This window comes from Drosophila navojoa, chromosome 3 (assembly GCF_054131105.1).
Source record: "Drosophila navojoa isolate 15081-1374.11 chromosome 3, UAZ_NAV_1.0, whole genome shotgun sequence".
Taxonomy (NCBI): domain Eukaryota; kingdom Metazoa; phylum Arthropoda; class Insecta; order Diptera; family Drosophilidae; genus Drosophila; species Drosophila navojoa.
In genome coordinates, this window is record NC_142891.1 from 17233438 (window position 1) to 17242938 (window position 9501).

Here is a 9501-nt window from a genome sequence, read left to right on the forward strand (position 1 = left end):
ACAAATTTTTAGATTTAGTAATGAAAACAAAACTTGCAATGAAGCAAACAGAACAAATATTTTGATACGAAAACGTTTTATAATTTTAAGTAATTTATTACACGGTATACAAAAAAACCGCAACAAATACAAAAAAGAAAAAAAAAATGAACAAAATGAAAAAAAAAAAAATACATTTATTTACATACAAAAACAATTTATGAGCATTTTATTGATTTGATTTTGGAATTGAAAGCAATTTCAATTGCAAAGCGCGGGCAAAGGCAAGGGAATATTGGGAGTTTTTAAAGGATTTCAGTTGACTTTTGGACTTTTTAAAGAAGGTGTGAAAATACAACAAAATATGTCTGGCTTATTTGAATAAATTTTGTAGCTCTGCAGAATTATTAAAAGTTGGGAAAAGTTTGTAAAATGATTTTAGTTATTTTATTTGATTTTAAAAGTGGAGAAAATTTCTATAAAATATTTAAAATGGTTTAAAGAAATGAAAGTATATTCGAAATTTTAGCTAATAGGATATATTCTCTAATATTTTGATCAATTCCAACTGCAGTGGCCCGAAAATTCTCATTAACAGCTCACTCATTCTTAGCGGAACTCAATTGGATTCCAATTGGGCATTTGTTAGGTTTCCACTTTAACAGTATTGGAAATTAAGCGTGAATAGCCAGCTTCATGGACTGTAAAGCGCTTTAGTACCTTACTCTGTTTTGATTATTTTTAGGTCATGCTCGTCTTTCGTAAGTCTCAGATGGACACATGTATGTATATGCACATATAGAGCGACAAATGTTCGATCGATCGATCCGCTCGCTCGCACCGAAGTCAATCAGCCAATCGCGACATTTTATTGCCAGAGAGCTCAAACATTAAAGTTTTTATATGCAACGCTGCTCATAAATTATATTTAAATTTCAGTGCACGTACTCAAGCGTACGATGTGAGTGTGACTGGCTGTGGGGTGAGGAGGGGAGGTGCGGTGCTGGGTGATTGGGGTGTTTTGCGTGTGTAGAGCTATTCACAAAATGGCAGTCACTAAATCAAATCGAAAATCACACACACACACACACACAAGCACGGCTCAATAGATTCGCTCAGCGATCATAGAGCTTGCTCCATCAACGTCTTATTAAACATAAACCTATTTTAATGAAAAAGATCAACACAAATACGCAGATATTTATTTATTTATTTACCTCTTTTTCTTTGTATTTCGTATGTGTGTGTGTGTGTGTGATTTTTTTTTAGCCCAGCTCAAACGATCCACGTCGATCCCGATCTAGCGATGCGGAAAGAGAAATCAAATGGCGACGCTCCACGGGCGACAACTACTTTAAAAATTGGTAAGGAATATTCATGATACGGCTAGCAGTTGCTTTCGATACACTACAATATATGTAATATAACAGAAATTATTTTAATACAATATTATATATAATATTTAACATCATATGAGACTGGGGACTACAAGTTGGAATTTTGAATTTCAATATAGATTTCACTTTGTATTTATTTACTTTGTTGTCTCCCATCAATCACTCAGTTACTTCAGTAATCACTCAAATATCTCAACTTGTAAATACCTAAATATGTTAGAAATTTGTATTTACAATTAAAATCTGATATTCCATTGTTTAAAGCTGAAGACTATGTGAACAAGTTCTATGTGTGTACATGGAAATATATCAATCATAATCAATCAATTATCCGTATAACACTTTTCACATGAGTCGAATCCTAACAGGTTCCCAGATATATACATATATATAATATTTAAACATTTGATCGAAATATACGTTGATATAAGTTCCACAACATCTGCCCAAATTCAAATACCCAAAATATACGTATAGAGTACAAAATATGGGTGCGTTCTTGACTGCTAAGCAAACTCATTATCGAGATCAATTGATCGCCCAGGCGTAGACCAGGTTAGGCCAGGCCACATGTGTGTGGATCTGCGCTCCTCCAACTGTACGGCTGTACCTGGCCCTAGTCCCCCCAGACGATACGAACCCTAGGCACCCAAATGGTAAACAAACTGCCACGACTACGACAATTGTTGCCAAATTAGATCATCAGCAGCAGCAGCGGCAGCGGCAGCGGCAGCAAACCAGACTGGATAGTCAGGTCTCGCGGAGAGCCGAGACTCACGTGTGCAGCGATCCCAGCGCTGCGATCGTTGAGCCAACTCGACGTAAATATATGAAATTAATATGCACGCATTTCGTGGCTCGACTTCACTAGAGTACAAGCTTCGTTCCCCCTCTCTCTCTCTCTCTCTCTCTATCGCCGCCTTCCTCTGCTTTTCTTTCTCTTGCCATCGCGTAGGGCTGCGGGTGCGAGGGCATCGCGGCCCGATCGTGCTGCTTTCTTGCACAAACAATTTGCAAACGATTTCTAATAAGCGTCTTAAATTGTAACGAAATAGACGCGCACTGAGGGCCTTTGTGCCGATCTGCTGGCGATAACAAAGCGCAAAAAAAAAAATAAAACCTGGTCAACACAACGGCGGGTATCAAAAGGTGGCAGCAACTGCTGCCCGCTTCCCATTCCTGTGAACCCAAAAACTAGGTTTTACTTTTATTTTTAATTTTTACTGACGATTTTTATGTGGGGCATTTTATATGTGCCAATTTTCGCGCTTAATCAGCAAATTTATATATAGTTTGTTTTTTTTATGACTATAAAGATTTCCAACAATATTTTGGTGTGAACGTGGGAATGCAAGGACTAGGCAGATGATCTTAGGAGGTGATCTATGCTTGCCTGAACTTTATTTATAACTGAACTATGGGAATGAAAATTGAAAATGTAGCAGAATTTCAATATGATATGATATGATGTGATATATAGTATGATATGTAATATGTACATATATTGAGGCAAAATATAATATAAACGAATGAGAATAATGTTGACCTAAAATCTAGCTGATCTAGATGTTTCAGAGAGAGCGAGACCGAGCGAGAAAGTGAGAGAGATAGAGAGATAAAGAAAGATATAAAGAGAGAGAGAGAGAGAGAGAAAGAGAGAGAGAGAGAGTGGGAGATAGATAGACAAAGAAATAGAGAGAGCGAGATGCCTTATATAATTGAAACACCTTCATTATTATAACTGTCTTAATTGTCATTAGCAGCATCATAATCAGCATTTATGAAATCGAGAGCTGATAGAATTTGTTTTTTTATCAGCGCATTGGAAGAAAACAATATTAAAGATCCTTTACTGCTCCACAATTGTCTTCTAATATACATATATGTATATTACCCAATACTTAGGGCTTATCCTTTCAAGTTCTTTCAACATGTTTGGCCGCACCGCATCTCTTGCCAATTCTCATTAACTGCATTGAACTGGCCAAGTTTTCTGCCATTGACAGCCGGCTGGGGGAGCAGCTTTGTTGTTGTGGGGGTAGGAAAAAACCTCCAGCTTGAAATTCAGTTGGAAACTACGAAGCGATCGCGCAAAAAAGCACACTTCGTCGTGACAAACAAAATGCTCACGTTTATCGCAGACAAAAGATCTCAATTTTTACGCTAAATTTCATTCGGCTGGTCTGCTATTTTGTTGTTGTTGTTGTTCTTGTTGTATTCAGTTGAGGCAAGTTGCCTGCGCTCGATGCGGCTCCCTCATTTGGGCTGGATCTGCTCTGGATTGAGTAGGTTTAAGGACCAGAGAGGCTGGGCGGCGGGTGTTTTCTGTATGGACAGCCTTTTGTTTGAAAAGTTTTTATTTTGGCTCGTTAAAAAATTTGAAATTCAAAAAACAACAACAACAACAACAACTTTTGCGCCCCAACAAAATGACAAACTGCGCGCGAGCATTTAGCGAAAGGGGACAAGTGGGGCTTCCACTAGACAAAGGTAGAGCGACGGTGGTGGGGGTGGGGGTGCTTCGATTGTTGTTGTTTATCTTTGCATATTCATAAAGCTCGATCTGTTTACCATTTTGCGTTGTCGCTTGTGACTTTTTCTGCTTTATTACGGCCGAAAATTGACGTCGTCGTCAGGTTTATCAGGCAGCGAGCTGGAGCTGCAGTCGAAGACGAAGTTGCAGTCGGAGTTGGAGCTGAAATTGAAATTGAGCCAGCTGCAATTGCAAAACGTCAGGAAAGTGATATTCGTTTATTGTATTGCCAAGTTTTGAAATAAAGCTAACTATGGTTAGCTAAAGAGCTAACTGTAAGTTGTTATATTTTTTTTTTAATTTAATTTCATCAGCTAATATAAGAGATTTTTATTTAAGCTTAAACATCATTTCATAAAGTTTTTAATAAAAATAAATAAAATTAATAAAAACTAAATAAATTATAAGAAAACACAAAAACATTTATACAATCTCTCTTAGTCAAAGATTCACCTTTTTCATTTCATTTAAAGCTGGCTCAAACCTAGTTAGAACTCTTTTATATAATCTACGCATGTTTATCAACTTGAGTACAGTTAGCTGCCGGCATGGCTAAATCTAAATCTAACAATTACCGAATTCGAACCCTGGGCCAAGTGCATTTCACACAAAACGTGCAAATAATAACACCATCTCCATCTATGCTTAATGATCTGCGCCATGCTGATGTTGCCCCGCACACACACACACATACACACATTCGCTGTGGCCACTTGGCAGACAATAAAACGCGTTAACTGCTGTTTGCCTGCGCAATTGTTGGCTGGGAGCCAAGTTTTGTTTGTCTGCTGCTTGGGTCCGCCTTCTCGCCGCATCGCCCGCTCCCTTTGCGCGGCCAATGCCAATATTGCACGCTACGCAGCCACAGCGGCTAACTAATTGGCGAAACAGCAGCAGCAGCAACAGCAACAACAACAACAACAGCAGCAACAGCAAACAAACAAATAAACAACAACAAAAACAACAATGGTTTAGCCGCATTGGGTGAAAAGCCGCCAACTAGCCATAGCCAAGCAGGTTGCCTTAGTGTGTGTGTGTGTGTGTTTTAGTATGTATGTGTGTGTGTACGAAGATGATATCGTGTTGTCGTTCAGCTCACGCACTCCCCATTACACTTACACTCTCGCATCTCATCGCTCTCTCGCAGCTTTTTTGACGCGCTTTGCCGTGTAGCCAACCAAAGCGACGCGCGCAGCCCCCACAAAACACTTGCGCTACGGCTCGTACTCTCAGTTGGGGCCTGATAGCTGTTTAGAGGCGTTTGTTGTTAAATATACTGATTAATTAATACATTTTAAATGTAATTTATAAGTAAAAGTTGATTTAGATTTATACAATTAAAGAAGATACGATTTTGTCAGCTTTTTTAATAAGTAAATAAATAAGTAAAAAGTTGAGTTTAACTATTTTAAATATTATAAAAATATAGCTTAAAATTGTTTAAGCATTTTTATGATTTTAATAGCTTCAGAAGATTTTAAAACAGAGAGCAGGAGTGCTTAAAGAAGAAGAATATATAGAATAAAATCAAATATAGTTATTAAAATAATTTTAAATTAATTTCATATAAGTATTAATTTTAATGAATTTTAAATATTTCTTCCCACTAGTATTTTTAATAAAATATTTAATTAATTTCAAATATTAACTATGATTAATTTTTATTATTTTTAATATTCATTTTCACCAGTATCTTACAACATTACTTGCATTTAATTATAATAAAAAATCATTTTGAATTCTTAAAAATTAATTGTCAATTGTATTGTATGATTATAATTTTGGGTTGAGTCTAAACCGGATTCCTTCCATTTTAATGACCAGTGGAATAATCAGAAAGTGTATTTGAATATTCGTTCAGCTTTTGCCCATCCAGCGACTCGCACAAATTAGCGAAAATTGTCAAACAAAATGCAGGAAATAAATAAAAACTGTTGTTATTGTTGTCGTGTTTGTTTGCTGGTGTTGTTGTTGTTGTTGTTGCTGCTGCTGCTGCTACTGCTGTTGTTAGTTGTATTTCGTGCGTTGGACATTTTGCCTTATCTATGAACAATAAGATTTGCTTATGACAATAATTTCACATTTTTCTAGGCATAAGCAAACACGTGTGTTTGTGTGTGTGTGTGCGTGTGCGTGGGTAGTTAGCTGTAGCTACTTGCTATAGCTTTCTTTTTCTATTAGAGAAGCATCAGCAGAGATTAGAACTTTAATCAAATGGTATAGCATATTTATAGTTTAGTTTGTTGCCCTGAAAAGTGCGCCCTTTAAAATCTTGAGGTTTGCCCACCTGGCTGTGGTTGGCTCTCACGGCAAAGTCTTGACCCCCGACTCTGAAAACTTAGCTCCCACACAGCTCATGACTGAACCGCCCGCTTCTTTTTATGCTCACTTCTAGGTGCAGTGAACTCATAATACGAGAAAAAAAAAATAAAATAAAAAACGACACATTCGAAATGGCATTCATATGAGAAAGATGCCGCTGCTCCATTTCCTACGGCTCGAATTACCAAAAAAATAAAGAAGAAATATATATATATATATATATATATATATATATATATATATACATATGACTAAAGCAGGAAAAGAACCTGTTCATCGACATGGATTTCGGGCTGTTGCTCTCCTGCTGTCTGGCTCCTAACGTGCGCATGCATACATAAAACAAGCTGAAAATTGGGATCTACCTACCTAGCTGCCTGCCTGCCTGCCTGTGTACATACATACACACATGCATATCCATCCATCCCGAGTTCCGAGTCTCGAGTCCCGAATCCCGGGCAACGCGCTGACAAGAGCAAATCAACATTCGACAACATTCGGCTTGGGGTCATGGGAAAATTTGTTTGCATCGGAAGTGAAACCGTTTTTGTGGAGCAGACGGGGAAGCTGAGCTGCAGTTTGGGGGGGAGATCGACACACAGGACAGGATATGCAGCGCGATGTCGTTCGCATTGTCTGGCTGTTCCATATTTATGTTAATTTTCATTTCCATTTGGACAAATATAACAGGAATTTTGATTAATGCAACGCACCTTGGGCAACGGCTGCGGGGACAGCTGTGAGAATCAATTGTTTAGGGAAGATCAGCAAGAGATTTCATCTTCCGTCTCTCTCCCTCTCTCTCTCTCTCTCTCTCTCTTTGTCTGTTTGTGGGCCATTCAAATGGTAGCCACTTAAAATATTTGCTAGTCAAAAACAAAAAGCGAAAAAGCAAAAAAAAAGAAGAAGAAAAATAACAATCGCTTGGACACACGGCACATGTCCAAATTGATGCCCTAGGGCATTGCGGTGCGTGGATCTGCGAGTGGCCAAATAGCCAAAAATGGACTCATTTGCGAACGGTAAATTCAAATTGTTATGATCCGTAAATGTCAAAATTGTACGCAATGTTTGTCGTTTTGCAATTCAAATGGACCGCCCTCTCCGTCGACTCATATTATTCATGTGGGGGGCACTTGTTCTACGCTGACTAGCGGCATGCGGCATGCGGCATGTGGCCTGCCACTATTCAAGGTCCATTATCGTGCGGCGGACCATAAATAAAACGCTCTGAGCTTGTGCTCAGCCACATGTCTGCAGCAGTGCTCTGGGCTCCAGACTCTGTTGGTTTATTGTCTCTGTCTACGTCTATGGGTTTCTCTATAACTGGTAACTTTCTTCGATCAAATGAAATGCTCCTTAAGCTTAATTGTCTTCTTTTTTGCCTCAATTTTATACTCATTTAGCAAAGCTGTGGGGCGGAGTTGCGGTCACTTGCCCAAAGATATTCAAATGCTATGAAAATATGTGGAGTGCGCGCACAGTGGGACAAGACTGGATTGTTCTAAATGGCAAAGGGTTTGCAAGAGAGAATCACGAATGACTTGTGAATTTTTGATAGGGTAATGGAATTTAGGTTAATCTAAAACAATAATAATAAAAATAATAATAATTATGATAATAATAATAATAATAATAATAATATAATAAGGACTACACTAACTTGGATATTGGATAGAGCTCATTGCCTTTTATTAAGCAATAATATTTTCTGAACTACTTTTATATATTTTATATAATATTATAAGTTCCTGTTACCATCTGATATATGTATGTTTTCTACATTTTAAACAAAAGTTGACTTGAGATATCATAATTCAATCATCAAAATGAATATTTAACCTTATTCCAAGCTTTTGTCTGTTCTTTGATATTTGCTAAATGATTTGCAGTATAAAATGAATTCGTATTCACATTCACTTTTTCATTATTAATATTTATATTATCTTTAGCTCACACTAGCTCCCATCACACTGTGCTCTGTGCAAAGAGTTTCAGTATTTACACCGACTTTGGCTTCAATTTCAATCCAGAACAATAATAAGAAAGAGACTCCCGAAATGAAACCGGGGGCAAAGATTTCGACATTTTTCGTTTTGTTTCGATTCGTTTTGTATGTATATATTTTTTCAATCTCTAGCTTTGCAAGATCTCAAATTGGTTTCTCGATTGTTTATGCATTTTGTAGCGCACATAACTTCATAAAACTGTGGCCGAAAGAAGCTGGAGAAATTCATAAATGCCACAAGAGTGGACGACAAATAGCCGGCCGCAGTCAAAAGAAGGTGAATAGAATTCTGGTCCACAGCCGGGCCACTCCATCATCATAAACAATAATAGAGACCATAACAAACGCCGCGCGCGCCAATGCCCCAAAAGAGTTCACCAAGTGGCAGTCCAGCACTTGGATCGGTGGCACATCAAAAAAACAGAAAAACAGATTTCATTTGCTGTGTGCACCCGTTGGCCATATGACATGAATGTGAATCAGTGTCAGGCAGCCGAAAAATGATTTGATTGTCTTTGCAGATGCAGCAGCAACAGCCATCGCAGCTGGGCACGCATCAGGCACCCCCGCGTGGCTAGCAAGTTGGCCAAGTTATTTCCAGCCAGCTGCCACTTTCCAAAGCCAAAGCCGATGCCGATGTTGATGCCAAAGCTGCCTCCTCGGCTGCATCTCATCTCGTCGTTATGGCCCGTTGTCATAATCAAAAGCGTTATCTGGTAGCTAACAGCCGCATAATTTCAAGTGGCTCTCAGTGCCCCTCGTTGGGCTGGCTCCAAGTGGATTTGCGGTTGCCTGGAAATCAACACGTTGCTTCGACTTCAACTCGCTGTCTCTATCTATCTCTCTCTCTCTCTCTCTCTCTCTCTCTCTCTCTCTCTATATGTGTGTTTGGTTTGCTGCTGGCATGATGGTAATTACGAATGTGTTGGCTCAAATGAAGCAGCTTTGAAAAAGTGCTCGCATATAATAATGACAATAAAGAAATTATAACAATAATAAACTAATGGTGGAAAAAATGGTATGCGCGAGACTTTCGCCTTTTGTGGCCTATCCGATTACCTGCAGCACAGCCCTGTGGGTTCGAATAAAGAGAAAGACTCTTGCGGGCTAGCGGGTGGGGGCCTTACCTTAAGTATTTCTGATGACGATTTCATATCAAGTTACCTGTAGATAACAGTAGCGCAAACAACGAGGCAACAAAGTGCGATCGGCTCAACAAGAAAGCATTCAAACTGTATGGCAGTTCAGCAATATAACAGGAT

General features: G+C 38.5%; 1 long non-coding RNA gene across 1 annotated transcript in view; it reads right to left on the minus strand.

Moving 5' to 3' along the window:
• LOC149091789 (uncharacterized) overlaps nt 1-9108 on the minus strand; it is a 28887-nt gene extending 19779 nt beyond the window's left edge. Inside the window, exon 1 of the long non-coding RNA XR_016196527.1 lies at nt 9063-9108. This is a non-coding gene — a long non-coding RNA (uncharacterized LOC149091789). The remainder of the gene's footprint in view (nt 1-9062) is intronic.
• Between the last annotated feature and the right edge of the window lie 393 nt (nt 9109-9501).